Source organism: Trachemys scripta, chromosome 18 (genome assembly GCF_013100865.1).
Source record: "Trachemys scripta elegans isolate TJP31775 chromosome 18, CAS_Tse_1.0, whole genome shotgun sequence".
In the NCBI taxonomy this organism is placed as follows: domain Eukaryota; kingdom Metazoa; phylum Chordata; order Testudines; family Emydidae; genus Trachemys; species Trachemys scripta.
Window position 1 is genome coordinate 9,265,623 of NC_048315.1, and position 19,325 is coordinate 9,284,947.

A 19,325-nucleotide genomic window follows, 5' to 3' on the forward strand; every position below is an offset into this window, starting at 1 on the left:
TCTGCTAGCCCCTCACTTCCAGTAGTTCTGGGTGAGTTGCCCAATTGTGGCTAGAGTGTGAACGCTGCCTAGGAACCTGTGGGGCCAGGTCTGAAACCCGCAGGCCCCTGGCAAGGCCTTCCCCACAGAGATCTCTCTCTGCATTGAAAACCTGGGTCTCTGAAACATGGACTTGATGTTCCCAAGCCTATGCTTGGACATCCACACCGCGTCATAAACCCAAGTTTACAACGGCTGGACCCACATGTCACAGCTGTGGTAACGTGTTCATACTGTGCTACACAGACCTTCTGACTTGGCTTGAGCTGCGTCTACACTGCAAAATGGACCCAAGTAACCACACACACACACACACACACACACACACACAGCTCAATCTGACTCGGGTTGGCAAGCCCTCAGGATCCCGGTCCTAGACCCCTGCTGGGGGGCGTGTGTGTGTGTGGGCTGATCCCAAGTCCTACTGTTACTTGGGTCCATTTTGCAGTGTAGACGCAGCTCAAGCCAAGTCAGAAGGTCTGTGTAGCACAGTATGAACACGTTACCACAGCTGTGACATGTGGGTCCAGCCGTTGTAAACTTGGGTTTATGACGCGGTGTGGATGTCCAAGCATAGGCTTGGGAACATCAAGTCCATGTTTCAGAGACCCAGGTTTTCAATGCAGAGAGAGATCTCTGTGGGGAAGGCCTTGCCAGGGGCCTGCGGGTTTCAGACCTGGCCCCACAGGTTCCTAGGCAGCGTTCACACTCTAGCCACAATTGGGCAACTCACCCAGAACTACTGGAAGTGAGGGGCTAGCAGAACTCTGACCCTTCCAGAGGCATGACTCCTGAGGATCCTGGATGGGGACGATGACCAGCCCCACCAGCTTGGCCTGACCGTTCCATTGAAGCGAGAAGGAGGCGCAACGGCAGGAAGTCATCTGAGCAACTGACCGTTGCTTCATCCCGGGTTTCTGACTCCGGCTGTGACCCCTGGCTTGGTTCCTGATTTTGGCTCTGACCACTAGGTCTGATCACCCCTGCTCCAACCACTAGGTCAGGTTGGTCACATCCCTGCCCTGATACAGAGTCACGCTGCAGTCACACTGGGAACTGAGCTCCATCTCTTGTCGCCACCTTGTTAGCCACAAGGCCATATTTCCTCAACAACCCGACCCCCCCACGCCCCCCAAAAAAACTGCTCACAGTAAGGGGCCATATCTTGCAATCCTCACTCAGACACTTTCCAAACTGCACCAAGGAAACCTCTCTACACGCTCGTGCTCCACACCCTTCACTTCCTCACCCTCGTGTCCTGCCCTGTTACAAAGTGGTGGGACCTCCTACCACCTGTTGAGGGTGAGAAGCCCCGGTGGGCCAACCTATATTCCACCCTGGTCCCGAGGCCCGCTGGGGATATCAGCTGGCGGCTCCTTCATGGGGCCGTGAGCACGGGCATGTATTTGGCACAGTTTACCTCTGTCCCAGACACTTGTCCTTTTTGCAGCGTGAGGGAGACCCTGGCACACCTTTATTTGGAGTGCGCCAGGTTGCAGCCCCTACACCGGCTCCTCACCAATATTATGTTGCGTTTTTGCACTTTCCCCCTCACCTTCCTATTTACACACTCCCTATCTGTGGCCCCACAAAGTCGCAGGACCTCCTGGTCAACTTCCTCTTGGCCCTGGCTAAACTGGCCATCTATAAAACCAGGGCGAGGAGGTTGGCCGATGGAGGTTCCTGTGACTGGGGCCTGTTTCCGGTCCTCTGTCCGTTCACGTATCCGGGCAGAGTTCCTCTGGGCGGCGTCCACTGGCTCCCTTGACACCTTTTGAGGAGCAGTGGGCGCTGTCCGGGGTTCTCTGCTTGGTGTCCCCGTCAGGTTCCCTTCTTTTGACCCTTTGACTGCACTCCTGTCCCTGTTTTTACATTAGTTGTCCCCTGTAATCATTTGGGTTTCAGCCCCTGTGGGTCCTCCCCTTAGGCTGGGGTGGGGATCCTTTAGCAGTGGGCGAGCTTCGCCCGCCCACTTCCCAGAACCCAATTTAAAAAAAAAAAAAAAAAAAAAAAAAAAAAAATTCTCACTCAGAGGCTCCAAGCTTGTGGACAACCAAACTAATGGGCGTCTGCCCAGTCTCATAAGCGAGACCAGGATCAGACCCAGACGCCAAAAGCATACGTTTGCGAGGTGCTGAGCCTCTACCGAGAAGTTGCAGCTTCCTCTCTCTTCCATGGGAGTGTTCAGCACCTATCAGGATGCAGCTGGATGGGGAATTTTACCTGAAACAGGTGTAGCAGGAGGAGGAAGCTTGGTGTTTGTCTTTGAACGCTGTTTCATCCTTCATAGTGTTTGCTTTCTGTCAGGAAAGCCGCCCTGCCTGTCGACTGGGTGTCACTCAGTAGCTGTCTTATCAGCGCTTGATCCTGCTTGTAACTAATAGTATGAGCATTAATTCTACTTCCTGATAATACAATAGGGCTGTTTCACCACTCCGTTGCTCTGGGAAGCTATAGTCTAGCAAGTTGGGCTGCTAAGGTTTCCATTGAGGACAACGGAGTTGCACCCAACTTGGGGCCAAACCTGGGCCTTGTGTAAGTGTTCAGTTGTTTGTGTTGTCACATGGCTGGGTGAGGCTGAATGGGGAAGTGGGCTGGCAGTCTAGACACTGCAATGCTGAAAGCCCTAGCAGATGCGGAAGCGAGTAATCTATTGGCTGCTTGTGTTTGTCAGTAGGAGGCTATTGCTCAGTTACCGAAATGCAGCGTGGGGAGACAGGGAGATGGTGTGGCTGGTGAAAACTGAGAGGAAAGCATGTCTTGGCATTCACTGCCATAGTGGGGATTAGCAGCAGATCTTATAATAGCACCTTGGACTCGCATAGGATCTCAGTGCTTTTATAAACACTAATTACATTAGCCACCACGCAGCAGTCCCTTGATGTGGTGAAGTCTCATTATTCCCATCTTCCAGCAGAGGCCCCGCAGTTAGGTGAGTTAACCAAGGTCACGCAGGAAGTCGGCGGTAGAGGAATAAGACCCCACACAGGGGTGTTCTACCAGCATAAGTATTTATTTAAATTTATGCTTTAGCTTTTACCAGTATGTTTCCAATATGGACAAGCCCGTCACTCCTCGGCTGGTGTAAAGCAATGTTGTTCCAGCGGAGTTATGCCCATTTCAACCCGATGAGGTTGGGGGTGTGGAAGGGGAGGGAATTGGTTTGCTCAGCCTAATCATCCAGGTCCCAAGATCCTTACAAAGCAATATAGCAAATTGCTTGTAGTTATGGGCATCTTGGGAGGAGTGGATTGGGGGGGGGGAAAGGTAAATTCCCTAGGTTTAACCTAGTGGTACAAGACAAGTTGCATGTATTCTAGTCTTTTAGGGCACAACCTTCCTTAATTCCCATGGGTGACTCTCCTCTAAGCCCACTATGTATAAACGTGGAGGGTGACTTTTCTCACAGAAGTGCACAATTGAGTGATCTCCTAAAATGGGCAAATCAAATGCCCCAAGCAATAGCTTAAATATTATCTGACACTGAATGGAAATGCCACAGCCCTGGTTGATGCATCCTCTGACAGAGAATGCTGTTTGATACCAGCGGCTCTGCTAAAATAACTGAACACCCACCCTCCCCCTGTGCTTGCTGTATTTCAACTGAGTGACTTGGTGCATTAACTAGGTAGAATGCAACTGCTATGGAGGCGGACGGGTGGGTTTTCTTTTTCTGGTGCTGGACAAACTTGCAGGATGTGGAACTTTGAACTGTATCCATTTATTGCTGTTCCAGTTATATTACTGGAAAGTGACTAAGTACTCTTGAAGATGGATTTGGCTTTCCTGCTTCTGTCACATTCCTTTTGCAGCATAGGAATTACAGGAATGGCTCTGTCCATTGTTTTGTGGTGCCTTGCTTTAATAATGGATGGTTAGTGCTGAGGTGGAGGGCATGCAGCTGAGTTTATCTTGGATTGAATCCCAAAGTGGTTAGAATAGGGACTTTCCTTCAGCAGCCTGAAGAGTGAAGCAGCTCAATTGTAGGTTGGGAGGGTGGAAATAATTTTTTTTTGGTGATGTGCAGCGGACGGTCACTTCTCTGACGTCAGGCCAGTATCTTACTAAGAAATCACTTCCCCTAAAACCAAGTTAGAGGAATGTATCTAATGTCGGTTCACCCCCTGTGCACTTGCTGTGTGAAAGCTCAGGCAGAACTTGGTCTTGACTCTAGAAGTTGCACAATTAAATGTATATTAGCTTAACTTTGGGTGCAATATAAATTTTATGTGCAACGAACAAATACAAAACAACCCCCCCCCCCCCCCAAAACATAGTGGACTGTTATTAATAAAATCAATATTTTTCCTCTTAATTACTGCATGTTTGAGCTACAGATATTCTTCCTCTGCAGAATCTGATCTCTGTTGATCTTGAAATGTCTTTCTGTACTTAGATGGGATAAGCTTCCCCCCCCCTTCACTAATAGCACTGCTTTTCACCCATTAATCTCCGTGCTTTTTATGCAGGCGGGTCAGTATTAGTCCCATTTTATAGATGGGCGGGGTGGAGGGGCCTGGAGACACAGGGAGGGAAAGTGTCATGTCCAAAGTTTCACAGTGATGGAACTAGGAACAGAACCCCCATCTCCCTGACACTTTCAAGGGCTTTGAGTTTCCCTTTCCGGTAGGGCACATCAGTGGCCAACTTCATCCTAGACTGGTGTAATGCCTTGATTACAGTGTAGTTGCATCAGAGATTAATTTCTTCCCTGACCTCCAAAAGCCTAATTGCCTTGGCTCTTGGCCTGCTCTATTACTTCCTTGTTTGTTCCTCTCTTTGTGTGTCTCTGCTTTTCTATGCTAGGCATTCAGCACTGCTGTAAGCTTGGGAGCTTTTGACTCTTACTGGTTTTTCTTTTTAGAGGTCACCTGTTTAGGTGGCAAGAGATTCCTTACCTGATGCTGTCACCTGTGCTGCTGGAATGCTTAAACATTGCTATTAATGATTTGAAAATAGCATTCACTATGCTACTGAATAAATGTTTAAGGCCTTGTTCTTTTTACTCAAACGTTTTTAAAAATTTAAAAACGTTGCGACTGAAACTTCTTTGACTGTCAAATTGTTTTCAGTAGAGTTTCTTTAAAACTTGCTACAGAAAATACTAGTCTGATATTCATGACTAAAAAAATGGCAGGATCCATTTCATATTAACTGGGTGTCAGTGTACAGGATTTTTTTTAATCACTTGTGTTAGCAACAGACTGGAACATTTGCAAGCCCATATGTTCTATGTAAAATTGTCTCTTGGCATTTTCTTTTTTTCTATTATGTTAATGAATATTGGGCGAGAACTGGATGTTTAGAAAAGGAACCAACTGCCAACCTCCTATCCTTCATCACAGGCGTGAGTCATTTAATGTCTGGAAGGTATATGTGACAAATTTGGAGATGCTCTGTAATAATAATAAATAATACCTAGTTCTTAGATCTACTGATGAAACAGGGCATTATATCCATTTTATAGAGGGGGAAACTGAGGCAGAGGGAGGTTAAAGGCACTTGCCTAGGGTCCTCCAGCAGGTCAGTGGCAGAGCTGGGAATAAAATCCAGGTCTCCTGAGTCCCAGTCCAGTGCCATACTACTTCCCATGACTGTTTTCCTGGTTAATGTAGGTGTTTACTGTATAAAAGTTCTGGTGGTCCCTTCTGGCCTTGAACTCTATGACTGTATTGGTTTTATTTAATAAGGGGCTATCTAGAAAAACAAGCATGAAAGGAAAGAATAACTCAAGCTAAGCCATTTCTCAGCAAGCACCTGAGTGCTGCTAAGGGACAATGTGTTTTAGAATCCTTCTCTAAATACTTTAGGGGAAAGCACAGTGGTTACACAGGGTGCTGTAGCCCAGGGCCTGCTGTAAGAGGAGGAGAATCATGCTATTCCACCCCAGGAGGGCTCAAGGCACAAGGCCTGACACTCAGAGACAAGATAGGGCACAGGTGCAGCAGGCCCATAACCATGTCAGTGTGAGTGCCTCATAGCTGTTAAGTGACCTCTCAGGAAACTAGGCTGGCTTCAGTCTCAAGCCACCACTCTAGTTGGTGCTATTTAACCACCTTGTTGGCAGCCTTAGAAAAGGTGCCAAGGATTAAGGGCTTGATCCCAAACCGATTGAAGTCAATTGAAAGACTCCCAGGTCTACAAAATCATGACTGTGGATAAAGTAAATGAGGAAGTATTATTTACTCCTTCTCATAACACAAGAACTAGGGGCCACCAAATGAAATGAGTAGGCAGAAGGTTTAAAATAAACAAAAGGAAGTATTTTTTTTCCCCACATGACGCACAATCAACATGTGGAACTCCTTGTCAGAGGATGTTGTGAAGGCCAAGATTATAACAGGGTTCAAAAAAGAACTAGATAAGTTCATGGAGGACAGGTCCATCAATGGCTATTAGCCAGGATGGACAGGGATGGTGTCCCTAACCTCTATTTGCCAGAAGCTGGGAATGGGCAACCAGGGGATGGATCACTTGATGATTACCTGTTCTGTTCATTCCCTCTGGGGCACCTGGTTTTGGCCACTGTCAGAAGACCAGATACTGGGCTAGCTGGACCTTTGGTCTGATTCAATATGGCCACTCTTATGTTCTAGTGCCTGCTCCAAAGCCCACTGAGGTAACTACATAAGTGCCATGGAGATGGATTCTCACCTTGTAGGTCAAGGCTGGGCAGCGTACAGGCATGTTGCACGGCAGCTGACCATGCTCTACCAGTTCTGTGGCTAGATGTAGCACTTTGGTTTCCAGGGCTGTAGAAAGCTAGCTAGACTTTAATGGGGGGTGGGGTGGGAGGGAACAACCTCCCAGAAGATTAATACAAAACCTCAGAGAAGGTCATTAAATCCCTATGAGAGATGGCTGCATTTATCATGCCCCTTCTGTAAAGGAAGTGGTTAACTTTATTTATATAAAATATAAATATATAAATAAAAAAACTGTGTGCACATGCTTGGCAGTGTCAGCATGTTTTGTGAGTGACCTAACGCTGAATAATCAAGGGTGAAACATTGTATAGTCTCAGCTGCGGGTGGGTGGGTGGATGAAGAGCCACCTTCATTGGTCCAATGCCCCCTCCACCGTGTGCCACTCAGGAAGGGCTGTGGTAGGCCAGGAGTAGTGATCTCGTAAGTGTGCTGCGGGTTAAGGCAGTTAATGGATTAACGGCAGCCTTTCCTGTGCTTAGAAGGCACGGTGAGTAGAGAGCTGAGAGTTCCGAATTCTAGGTTAATAGTCGAGACTGTGGTTTGTCTCCGTTCCCTTTAGAGGAGAGAGTTCCTGCCACCAGCCAGGTGGATGTCTGTCTGTGTGTCTAATGGAGACTTTAGGTGCTTCTGGGGCAGATTAGAATTTAAACAGATTTTAGGGCAATTGTTACAAGGCTTGATATGAACCTTTTTTGGAGGCAGGGGACAGAAGGTGGAAGTTGGGATGCAGTATGGAGGCGTAGGGCCAAGTCATATGAAGGATTTCCTTTGTGGCATGTACGTATACTCTCCTCACCACTTGTGGTGGCTGTTCTGGAAGATTGGGGGGAGGGGGGAGACACGATGACGGGATGGACACCTATGCCAGTAAAAAGACTGTGTCTAACGCAATGAAATGACAGCAGTGTGTAACGGGGAAAAAGCTACTGGGTTTTGATCAGTCAGATGTCTGGCTTGCAGAGCAAATGCTTGGTGATTAAATAACCACCAATAGCTTCCAACTTGCAGAAAGAGTGATCATAGATCTTAAGGTCAGAAGGGACCATCACGATCATCTAGTAGTCTGACCTCCTGGCTTCTTGCAGGCCACAGAACCTCACCCACCCACTCCTGTAAAAGACCCCTAACCTCTGGCTGAGTTACTGAAGTCCTCAAATCCTGATTTAAGGACTTCAAGTTACCATACATTCAATGCACTAGCTCAATTCCATACAGAAGATTGCCACTCATAGCCTGATCCTGGCTCTTGGATGTGCTGCTCGTCTCGGGGTGTGTGTCAAATTCTTACCCCATAACTGAAGGGAAGGCTGAGGCCCCTCTTGTGTAATCTTCCCCAGGGAAGACCCTTCCCCTGAAGGTGTTAATGTCCTTCTCTCCCCCCGTACTTACAAGCTTGCTGCTGTCACTGCCTCTGAACTTGTTTTTGCTCTAGTTGAAAGGGCAGGTGAGCGGAGTCCAATATTGTTCCATGGGTCACTCACTGGGGAGTGCTGGCTGCAATGTGATTAATTCACCTCTTCCCTGCCCAGAGACTTGGCTGCATCCTTTATGCAGCCCACTGTAACCCACAGTGGCTTGGTGCCAGTGGCCCGGAGTTCATTTCCAGATGTGATTGCAGGGCAGTGTCAGGGAGGTTAAAGCTACCCATTTCCAGCCTAGAGCATACTGCATTTGAAGGCATAATTAAAATGGATTTTAATTTTTTTGTTTACATGAGAAAATGTTCCCACTGTAGACTGGGAAAATAATCTAAATTTGATCCACTGCATGGGGCTGAATCAATGCTCACCTTTTTCCGTTGACTTATATAGGAATGACTCTGTTTACTGCTGCAAGTGAGATGTCTCTCAGTCTATATTCTTTTTATGGGTGTGCAGAATCTAGCTCCCCCCCCCCCCCATTCTTCAAACACACAGCAAGTGACAATGAGGTAGCTGCTCAGCACGGGGCATAAACTACCTCCTCTGGCTGAAGTTTCTCACCCTGATTTCAGCAAGGTACTTGGGCTCAGAGTTAGGCATTATGCCCATGATTCAATGAGACTACTCGCCTGCTCCGAGTTAGACATGTTCTCAAGTATCTTGCTGAATTGGGGTCACAGATGCCAGCATCTTAGTGTAGGTCTGGCTATTCTCTGGTTTTTAATAGCCCTGAGCACCTCACATCTGCTGCTGTGCACAAGCCAGCTATTTTTCTGAGTGGGGTACATAATATGCGAAGGAATGCTATAAAGCTAAGTCGGATTCTGCTGGCATAAATGAGTGTAGGTCAGTTGAGGTCCATGTAACCAGCTGGTCTAAACCAGAATAAAGATCTGGATACAGGTGTTTGTTTTTTATTATTAGTTTGATCACGGTACAAGGGGAAAAAATCTTCAATAGCAAAGATCAAGTCAAGATGTAGAATTTTTAAGAAAGTCAAGTGATAGGTCTCTAGAAGAACGGTTGGATATTGGAATTTTCAAAAGGAGGCTGGATGGTTTAGACACAATAAATCCTGCATTTTGGCAGGGGGTAGACTAGATGACCCTGGTGGTCCCCAGTTTGAGAACTGCTGTAATAGGGGTTTCCAGATGCCACGGTGAGGAGCACCTTGTGATTCAATACTGATTGTAATAGCATCCCCTGTGTTTGAATCCGTGGCCGTGTTTCTGGTTGTGCGTGGGTGTGTGCTGCTGCCGCAGTTTCTCTAGTGGGTTTTGAGGTGCTGCGCGCACGTTGTGCACCGTTCTGATTGTGCCATTCAGAGCTGCCTGGAGATGCCCTGGCAACTTCCCTGACCTCTTTCCATTACCTCATTCAGGATGGTACCTGCCCGTGGCTCTGGAAAATAAAGGCTCAGGAGCCGTGTGGAAATCGGTGTCTTACGAGGCTGTTGAATGCAAAGGTAAAGTTCATTGAGGCAATGTGGCACATGATCAAAGAGTATAATGAGGAAGGGCTGCCTTGCAGCTGGACAAACAGGTCACTGGAGTTTCCAAGCTCATCATCCAATGCAAATACAGGCTATTAATGACCAGGTTAGGGTTGGGTCTTGCAAGGGATAAGTGCTTCCCGTATGTGATGAGCAACAGCTCTGACCCCAACGTAGAAGTCACTGGGGGTTGCAGGGTTTGGGCCCTTTTTGTTAAGGGGAGATGACTGGAAAGAGGATATTTCCTTTAAATCAGTGAGGCCACTTGTGTGGTAGGGCAGTACTCACTAGTCTGACCCCTGGTCTACACTGGGGGGGACGGGGGGAATCGACCTAAGATACATCTACTTCAGCTAGGCTATTCTCATAGCTGAAGTTGGGCATCTTCGGTCGATTTTTACCTCACGTCCTCACAGCGCGGGATCGATGGCCACGGCTCCCCCGTCGACTTTGCTTCCGCCTCTCGACGAGCTGGAATTCAGCAGCCAACAGGAGAGCGATTGGGGATCGATTTATTGCGTCTACGCTACACAGTGTAGCCGTACTCTGAGACAAAAGGGTGTTGGAATCGGCTGTTGTGGAACAGCGAAGAAGTGCCATGGTGAACGACAGCCCGCAGATGTAGTAAGTGTTACTTGGGCTCTAGTCCTGCACCAAGAGCTATTTGGCAGAGCTGTGCACCCGTGCAGAGCCCCACTGACTTCACCTGGCCCATATGGTTCCCCATGCGGGATTAGGGGCCTTAGATTGCAAACTCTGTGTGGCAGGGGCCTGTCCTTTGCTCTGTGGCTGTACGGCCCCTGGCACAAAGGAGCTCCCTGAGCCAGGACTGGGCCTCCTAGGAGCAGAAATATGGTTTTATTATTTCTTGTGACTTCTGCGCTAATAAAGCAGGGAGCAGAATTCCTATATCCTACCCCTCCTGCTCCATAGCACGGGGGAGTAGGAGGAGCCATCCAGCGCGCTTGGCACTCCGGATGCAAATTTCAAAAGACAAAATGTAATCCAGCTTCAGCCCCATCGGCTGACAGGCAGTGGAACGTGCAGCTCCTCCCTCATGCAGCTGTAACCCACTCTCCGCAGCAGCCCGCACAAACAGGTCGGGATTACTTTGGAGTTACAGGAGGGGAGCTGTTCCCGAGCTGAGGACCCTTTCTGGAGCATAGTCTATTGCCACCCCCTTGTCTATCCAATCCAGGGGGATCCAACCTGAGCGCCTCTGCTGAATGCAGCACGACATAAAGCAGATGAGCTGTGACACTCTGCTTGCCAAAATAACCCCCCCCCCACGTCTTCACTAACACATGTGGGGTTTGTGGTCCAGAGTTTTGGTCGAAGGCCCATTTCTAGGCATCGTGGTCTTGATGCCTGTCTCCGCCTTGGGCTGCATTTGTAGGTCTGCTACGCTTCGCAGCAGCTTGGCTGCTGCTGGATGGTTGGTGGTAGTTCTGAAGTACGGTAGGAAAAATGAACTTGAGTGGGGCACAGAAGCTGGAGGGGAAAGGCCAATGGATGTCCAATCTGGGTTTGGTTTTCCTGGGAAGGAAGGCAGCTGGGATGAGAAGGAAGCATAATATTGTTCCCATTTGTAAACCAACTTATTACCAGGATCCTATTGGAAGGGAGAATAAGATTTAATGATCCCTGGAGTTCATCTTGCTGTACATGCTGCTAATTATTTTGGAAGTGTCCTTCTCTGCCAAAGCTCCGCTGGCCACCACCTCTTTAAGTAGCAGTCACATCTCTCCTGTGCTGCTTTGGCTTCACTTCAGTACGTTGTACAGAGAAAGAGCTCAGGAAACTTACTCTAAAGCCAACTAGCTGGCTCCAAGTCTCCTATCCTTGCAGCCTGGTATGGCACTTAATGTGTTTTGGGGTTTTGTTGTTTTTTATATAATCAAAATGAAGCAATTGCAATGTAGCTCGAAAGCATTTTGTAGAGAAGTTTTTTTTAAATTTTTTTTCTTTCCCCAACAGAATCCCAAACTGCAGTTACAAACTAACTTTTTTTTTTTATAAAACAAGGCTGTTCTGCTCTCTGAGGAGATGCTTGTGAGAATGTGGCAGGTTGCCACGTTTTGGTTGAGCAATTTCCTATGGTGGACAGTATTTTTAAAAACATGCTTCCCTCAGCCATCTCCCTCCCCCTTCACCATTACAGTAAACCCCAGGCCCCCCCCCCCCCCAGCTCTTAGCCCAGAATATTTCTTCTTTTAGGATCACTGTTTGTTTAATTTATTTTATTATTATTATTATTATTTTTTTGGAAAACACTGAAGGCCAGATCCTCCAGCAGGTGTCAATCTGCACCGCTCCATTGAAGTTTTAACCTTTCTTGATGGGAGTGGAGGAAGGTGCTGTTTTCAGTCATGAACACGAGTGAAAAGCCCTCTGAACGCTCATTTAGGTCTGGAGTAAAATGGTCAGAAATATCTAAGGCCTGCTGTAGTGAGAACCAGCCCAGAATGCTGTTCCCTAGCCCACAGCAGAGGGTGTCCTATAGACCACTCTGCAGCCTTTCTGCACCACTGTCTCTCCCTGTGCAGTCTCTCCAGGCCGATTTAGTTGCTTTGAGGCTTCTATGCCTGTATGAAGGGGATAGAGGGGAGAGAGAGAGACTGGGGCAAAGGATTTGCCCTTGTTATCGTGTGACGGCTGCCTTCCTGGCCAATGCGTTGGGTCCACCTGAGTTGAAGGCTGAGCTGTTGCAGCTTGCGCTAGAGCTCTGTAGCTGGTCATTGTAACCGTTTCTATCCTCAGTGGATTGGCACAGAGAGGGACTTGCAACATGCTCGCCAGTGGGTTATATGAGCAACATGGGTCTAAGTGATCCATAGGACGTTCTTGGCAAAAACCCAATGACCTCTTTCTGCCCCAAATGGCATTGCTCCTCTTTATGTCTTTTAGAGATCAAAAAGACCGAAGTTGGACTTTTCCAATGAACCTAGGGAGTTAGGCACACATAATGACTTTCAACAGGATGTTGGTGCCAACCTGCCTCGGGCTCATTTTGAAAAATCAAGCCTAAATATTTTAAACAGATGATGAATCCGCAAAACAAGGAACTGCCCAGTAAATGTGGAATGGTGGTTGGCTAGGGATAAAGTCTGAAAGCTTAGGAAATGAATTTATTCCAGACATTCAGAACCATCAGCACACAGGCAGAGAAACACAAGATAGAAGCCCTTTGTCTTTTTTTTTTTCTTTTTTTTGTTTTGTTTGTCTGTACTGCCATATCCATTACAAAATGACGTGTACAGTGGTTACAATGGCTCTTTTATTTCCCCCACCCCTAAGTTTTTGTTTGTTTGTTTGTTTGTTTGTTTTTGATAGCTGTGGCTTAGCGTTCTGAGGCAGTCATCGGAGAAAGAGCTGCTGCAGCAACCCTGAACCCTGGGGACTGCTGAATTGATTCTCCCGTTGATAATCATAGGGGTTATTTTTAGCGGAAAATGATAATTAGCCGTATGTGTTGCAGAAGCGGGGACAAAGGAGAGGAGATGGATGCTGGGAAGGATGTTTCCAAAGGAGAGCGTGGGGTGTCTGGAGTGAAAGACACAAGATCTTTGAAAGCTTTTAACAGAAAACACTGAGGGCTTGATTCTCATTAACACCAAGGCGCCTTTGCACCCACTTTAAGGCCTTTTAAACAATGCTCTGACAGCATAAAGGGGCCATAAAGACTGGCTTTCTCAGTCTAACTATTGGTGTAAACTAGAAGGTTTTATAGAGTATCCTTATGTTGGTTAGGGGTGTGATGGTTGGGTGTGTGTGTATCTGATGTGGGTTTTTTTTTTTTAATTTTTTTTAATTTTACTGCTATAGCTTATTTTTGCTTCCTGAATTGGAATAAGCATATCTGGATTAGCGCTTTTGTACCACTATAAAGGATCTAGGGCTGGCCAGAAATCAAGAATTGCGTTTTCCACATAGGAATGAAAACTGGACCTTTTGGGGGGGAATTTTTTTTTTTTTTCTTGACCATCTCACCCTAGAATAGCCAGTCCCCCAGTGGTAAGGGGACTCGGATGGGAGACCTGAATTTGAGTTCCTGTCAGGAGCAGTGGAAGTGCCTTGAAAGTGGTGGTGGGGCTACAGGCGCCTGGACCATGGCCCCGCCCTTGCATCGCCTCTTCCCCTCAAGACCCCATCCCCATTCACTCCTCTCTGCCTCTCCCCCTGTCGTTCACTATGGTCGGTAAAAAGTGGGAGGGCCGTGGCCCTGTTCTGGCGCCCCTGTTCTCCCTGATTTGAAGCAGGGACTCCAACCTGCATCTTTCATATTCTAGGCAGGTTTCCTACCCACCAGGCTACTGGCCAGTGTGGAATGGTTTTCTCTGGTTTTGGATGAAAATTCCATCCTGGACTTGAAGCTTTTTCAACCAATAGTCTAGTTGCTGCTGTAGCTAAAGCCGCAAACGTTTCTTATGTAGCCAGGGCCCAACTCTGCTCTCACTTACAACAGGAAAAAACCATGAACAACTCCACTGAATGCAGGGTTGTGTGAGGGCTGGTCTTCACACGGCTCTGGTAATGATTGAACTCCATTTGTGGAAATACATTACACCATGTAGTAGGTCCTAGCCGGGGCTCGACCCTTCTGGACAGGAGGGGAGCCACACCGACTCACTGCTGTGGGAACAAGTAGTCAGTTAGTCCCGGAACTCCGGCTCTTTAGTGCAGAGTCGGAGCAGCCACAGTTAAAGCTCAGGCCCTTGACTGCAGGGGCTGAGCGAGCAAAGAGTTCAAAGCCCAGGCCCTGGATCAGGGCGGGGCAAACACGGTTGGCTCAGGCCCGGGTTTGCAGGGGCTGAGTGAGGAAACAGTTCAAAGCCCCGGCCCTGGATCAGGGCGGGGCCAACACAGTTAAGCTCAGGCCCTTGTTTGCAGGGGCTGAGCCAACCGTGTTTGCCCCGCCCTGATCCAGGGCCTGGGCTTTGAACTCTTTGCTCGCTCAGCCCCTGCAGTCAAGGGCCTGAGCTTTAACTGTGGCTGCTCCGACTCTGCACTAAAGAGCCGGAGTTCCGGGACTAACTGACTACTTGTTCCCACAGCAGTGAGTCGGTGTGGCTCCCCTCCTGTCCAGAAGGGTCGAGCCCCGGCTAGGACCTACTACATTTGGCGCCCAACGTGGGGCCCGAGCCCCTGCCCCTGTGAGAAGGGGCTAGAGGGGGAGTGGCAGTTGCCCCCCCCGTTCTAAGGAATGGATATGGAGCGGCTGTTTCAGCTGCTCACGGAGAGCCAGGAGCGGCAGCAGACGGCCCAGCTGCAGCAGCAACAGCAACAGCAGGCCGCTCAGCTCGCACAGCAACAGCAGCGAGATGCCGCCCAACTCCAGTTGCAGCAGGAGCAGCACACAGCCCAGCTCGAGCAGCAGCAACAGCTGGTGCGGCAGTTGGGAGTCCAGCTGCAGCAGCTGCTGGTCACGCTCCCTCGCCCCGCACCGGGGCCGGCAGGGGAGGCTGCGGAGATGCCACGGTTAGCTGCCCCCCTTCGCTTGACAAAGATGAGCCCAGACGACGACCCGGAGGCATTCCTGGTCACGTTCGAGCGGGTAGCCCTCGTCGCCGGGTGGCCCAGGGACCAGTGGGCTACCCTCTTAGCCCCCTACCTGACGGGGGCGGCCCAGGTGGCCTATCGTGGATTGGCGGCTGAGGAAGCACGGGACTACGACCTGGTGAAGGCCGCGATATTGGACGCCCTCGACGTCAGTCCCGAGACTTTCCGACAAAGGTTTCGGGGCCAGACTTACCCCACCGGGGCCCGACCGCGGGTGGTGGCCCAAACCTTGAAAGAAGCTTGCCGACGGTGGCTACAGCCCGGCACCCGGACGGCGGAGGAGGTAACCGAGCAGGTGGTGTTGGAACAGTTCGTGCACACCCTACCCTCCCGAGGGCGCGCCTGGGTGCTTCGCCACCGGCCGACTACGCTGGCCCAGGCAGTGTCACTAATGGAGGACTTCCTGGCCGCCGAAGATGCAGTAGGGCCCACCTTCCGCCGGCCCGGGCCCGAACCAGTCCGCGGCGAAAAGAAAGGGGAAGCCCCGAGCGGACCACGACACCCCGCACCGAGGCCCGACCCCCGCCGCGAGATCCGGACCCGGCACGCAGACCCGGCTCCTCGGACCGGACCAGTGGCCCCGGGCCAGGGGCCCCCAAGGGCTCGGCGAAGCCCCCCCCGGAGCCCAAGCCGAGAAGGCCCCCGGAGCAGACGACCGGAACTCGGACCCTGCTTCAGTTGTGGGAAGATGGGGCACCTCCGGCGAGACTGTCCGGAGATGGATTGCAGCTATGGGCAAGTGTGGGCGGGCCACACTCGAGCCAGGCCAGCCATGAACCCCAAGCTGACCATCCCGGCGGCCGTCGGAGGGCGGACTACGCGGGCCTTGATCGACTCAGGGTGTGGTCAGACGTTGGTCCGTAAGGACCTGGTACCGCCGGGTGAGACCCGCCTAGGATCTATTCATCTACAATGCATCCATGGGGATGTTCGACCATACCCCAGCGCCCGGGTCCCCCTAACCATCGCGGGGATCACCCGACACCTGGTGGTTGGGGTAGCTCCCCATCTTGCATACCCTGTGATCCTCGGTCGGGACTGGCCGGCCTTTGAGGAAGTCCTACGGTCCACGCCGGTCCTGGGGGCTGATCGGTTGGGGCCCTCCTCAGAGGACCCCGAGCAGGGTCCGGCGACCGAGATAGACGACACGGACGCAGCGGGACCGCCACCGGAGCCGGCCCCTCAGCCCCGCTTCGATACCGATTTCTGTCGGGACCAGCGAGAGGATCCCACCCTTAGCCGCTTCTACGAGCAGCTCGCGGCAGTAGATGGGAGTGTTGTGGACCCCCAGCGGGCCACCCTGTGGCCCCATTTTGAGCTACGCCGGGACCGGCTCTACCGCCTGGACCGTGACCCCCGCACCCAGGAGCCGCAAACCCAACTGTTAGTGCCCCTGTGTCACCGGCGGGCGGTAATGAAGTTGGCCCACGATGTGCCAGCCGCCGGGCACCTGGGGCGAGAGAAGACCCTCGCTCGAATCCTGGCGCGCTTCTTTTGGCCAGGAATCTCTCAGGAGGTGAAAGAATATTGCGCCTCCTGCCCAGAGTGTCAGAGGGTCGCCCCGCCCGGGATCCCCAAGGCACCCCTGGTCCCCATGCCAGTGATGGAGACACCCTTTGAACGGGTCGCCATGGACCTCGTGGGCCCCCTCCCGAAGAGTGCCGCGGGGTTTCAATACATCCTGGTCTTGGTGGACTATGCCTCTCGGTTCCCCGAAGCCATCCCCCTACGAAGCATTACCGCCCGGTCTATCGCGGGGGAATTGCTGAAAATCTTCGCCCGAGTAGGACTGCCTAGAGAAATACTGACCGACCAAGGAACGAACTTCACGTCCCAATTGTTGCGACAGGTATGTGCCCTCTTAGGCATCAAACAACTCCGGACGTCCGTGTACCACCCGCAGACGGACGGGTTGGTGGAGCGGTTTAACCGCACTTTGAAAAGCATGTTGCGGAAATTCCCCGCAGAGGACCTCCGCCACTGGGACCAATTCCTTCCACCCTTATTGCTAGCCATCCGAGAAGTCCCGCAGACCTCAACAAAATTCTCCCCTTTCGAGCTGCTGTATGGACGCAGACCGCGGGGCCTCCTAGACCTGATGAGGGAGACCTGGGAACAGTCAGCGTCCCCAGCCCAGGGCCTCCTGAAATATGTCATCCAGTTACAGGAGTACCTTGCCCAGGCCGGAGCCCTGGCCCGCGAAAATTTAAAGACAGCGCAGGAACGGCAGAAACGGACCTACGATCAGGGAGCCCAAGTCCGGGAGTTCCAACCAGGAGACCGTGTCCTACTCCTCCTCCCGTCTAGTGAGTCAAAATTGTTAGCCCGGTGGCAGGGACCTTACGAAGTTGTGCGTAAGGTCGGTCCCGTCACCTACGAGGTGCGGCAACCGGACAAGCGGAAGGAAACCCAGCGGTACCACGTCAACTTGCTGAAACGGTGGCAGGACCGGGAGGGCCTCTTAATCAACCCATGCCCGCCCGAGCCGGAATTGGGACCCCAGGTACCCTCGACGGATGACCCCCCGGCACCCCAATTGGGACAATCGCTCACGGAAGAGCAATGTAAACAGACTAACTGCCTGCTGAAAACCTTCAAGCGAACCTTCACGGCCGTACCGGGCCATACGTCCCTGGTCAAACACTCCATCCAGACCGAGCCAGGAAAGGTGGTTCGAGAAACGACCCGGCCCCTGCCCTATCGGATGCGGGGTGCGGTCGAGGAGGAAGTAAGAGCCATGCTGGCTCTGGGCGTCATCGAACCGTCGCAGAGCGAGTGGCGTAGTCCGGTGGTCCTGGTGCCCAAACCGGATGGTACCCGCCGCTTCTGCATTGACTTTCGGAGGGTAAACGCCATCTCGCGCTTCGACGCCTACCCGATGCCCCGTGTAGACGAGTTACTGGGCCGCCTGGGGGAGGCCCAGTATATCACCACTTTGGATCTTAGCAAAGGCTACTGGCAGATCCCCCTCGAGGAGACCTCAAAAGAGAAGACCGCCTTTGCCACTCCAACGGGGCTGTACCAATTCACACGGATGCCATTCGGTCTCCATGGAGCCCCAGCCACCTTCCAGCGGCTGATGGACAAACTTCTGCAGCCCCATCAGGACTATGCGGCGGCGTACATAGACGACGTGGTCATCTATAGCCGCGGCTGGGAGGATCATCTGCCCCGGGTTGCGGCGGTCCTAAGGTCCCTAAGACAGGCGGGCCTGACCGCCAACCCCAAAAAGTGCCGGATTGCCTGGCAAGAGACCAACTATCTCGGCTATACCGTCGGGGGCGGGCGGGTCAAGCCCCTTGTCGGGAAAGTCCAGGCCCTCCTGGACTGTCCCACCCCATCGACCAAACGGCACGTTCGGCAGTTCCTGGGCCTCGTCGGGTATTACAGACGGTTCATCCCCCAGTTCGCGACCATCGCAGCACCCTTAACTGGGCTTCTGACGAAGGACAGCCCCCGGCAGGTACGATGGTCCCCCGAGTGTGAAGCGGCCTTCCGGACACTGCAGAAGTGCCTCTGCCAGGAGCCGGTTCTCTATAGCCCAGACTTTAAACGCCCATTCATCCTGCAGACCGACGCCTCTGGCGTAGGATTAGGGGCAGTCCTGTCCCAAGAAGTGGAGGGAAAGGACCACCCCGTAGTATATCTCAGCCGGAAGCTGTTCCCCCGTGAGAGGAATTACGCCGTGGTGGAAAAAGAGGCCCTCGCGGTGAAGTGGGCCTGCGATGCCCTGCGCTTCTACCTCCTCGGGGCCCCGTTCACCCTCGTCACAGACCACGCCCCCCTCCGGTGGCTAATGCGGATGAAAGATAATAATGCCCGCATTATGCGGTGGTACCTCGCTTTACAACCCTACGCATTTACGGTCCAGCATCGAGCTGGTAAGGACCATACGAATGCGGACTTCCTATCCCGCATAGGGGAGATGGGAGGACCTGGCCCCGACAGGCGGGAGCCAGTCTTAAGGGGGGGGGTGTGTAGTGAGTCGGTGTGGCTCCCCTCCTGTCCAGAAGAGGGAGCCCACGTGCCGGCACCAGAGTGGGTGGGACCACCACCGCCTGTCCCCGCCCCCCGGAAGTCAAGGGGCGGGACAGGAAGTATAAAGGC

The 19,325-nt window shown here is 51.6% G+C and overlaps 1 protein-coding gene across 6 annotated transcripts in view; it reads left to right on the top strand.

Moving 5' to 3' along the window:
* The window catches only part of KSR1 (kinase suppressor of ras 1), a 120,199-nt gene that overhangs the window by 21,889 nt on the left and 78,985 nt on the right, over positions 1 to 19,325 (top strand). For 5 of the 6 annotated variants that reach the window (XM_034752572.1, XM_034752574.1, XM_034752575.1 and 2 more), the window contains exon 1: positions 9,549 to 9,632. The exons of the other annotated variant lie outside the window; for it this stretch is intronic. The gene's annotated coding sequence lies outside the window, so the exon portion shown is untranslated. Of the gene's footprint in view, positions 1 to 9,548; positions 9,633 to 19,325 lie in introns of those variants that run through there. 6 annotated transcript variants of the gene reach the window in all.